Source organism: Suncus etruscus, chromosome 4, assembly GCF_024139225.1.
Source record: "Suncus etruscus isolate mSunEtr1 chromosome 4, mSunEtr1.pri.cur, whole genome shotgun sequence".
NCBI lineage: Eukaryota > Metazoa > Chordata > Mammalia > Eulipotyphla > Soricidae > Suncus > Suncus etruscus.
Window position 1 is genome coordinate 166,974,728 of NC_064851.1, and position 860 is coordinate 166,975,587.

General features: G+C 39.4%; 1 non-coding gene across 1 annotated transcript; it reads left to right on the forward strand.

Annotated features, from left to right (window-relative positions):
- Positions 1 to 478: 478 nt before the first annotated feature.
- Positions 479 to 585, forward strand: LOC126007435 (U6 spliceosomal RNA). Its single transcript, XR_007495008.1, has one exon. It is a non-coding gene; the product is annotated as a U6 spliceosomal RNA (small nuclear RNA).
- Positions 586 to 860: the final 275 nt, after the last annotated feature.

Genomic DNA, 860 nt, shown 5'->3' on the forward strand with positions numbered 1-860 from the left:
ACAGCACAGGATTGGGGTAAGGGCAGAGGGAAAAAACATTGTCAGAATGGGCCTACAGCTGGAAAAAAAAATTCTGTTCTAAAGGATTATGAGGCCAGAGGTATAGTGCAGGAGTTAAGGCGCCTTCCTTTCATAACTCTAAGCACAGAGCCAGGAGTAACTGAGTCTGTAAGTACTGCTGAGTGTGGCCCCAAAATAAAACAAAAAAAAAAAACCCCAAAATATAGATAAGTACTTTAACCTATATAAAAAAAATGTTCTTTTCCTTTTTTTTTTTTTTTTTTGGTTGTTGTTCTTATCCAGCTCAATGCTTACTTACTGATTACTCCCAATGGTATACAAGGCACAAGAGGCCAGAGATTGAATAGGATTATTTACATGCAATGCAAGCTTCCGTCTCTCTAGCCCACCTTTTTTCTTTAAATCAAAGACCTAAAAAAGCAGACAGTTACCATATGATTGAAAGCTTCCACCTCCTATGCTCGCTTCGGCAGCACATATACTAAAATTGGAACGATACAGAGAAGACTAGCATGGCCCCGGCGCAAGGATGACACGCAAATTCGTGAAAGCTTCCACCTCCTCTTACTCGAATTTTAGAAAGAAAATAAATTATACAAAATAATGATTCTGTATTATTTCCGAGTTTCTAAAGTAATATAATACCCAATAGCTTTTGAATTGGTTGCTTAACTGGCTTAGTTGCCAGATCATTACATCATTGTTAAAAACAAATTTTTTTTTTTTTTTTTGGTTTTTGGGCCACACCCTGTGATGCTCAGGGGTTACTCCTGGCTATGCGCTCAGAAGTTGCTCCTGGCTTCTTGGGGGACCATATGGGACGCCGGGGGATCGAACCG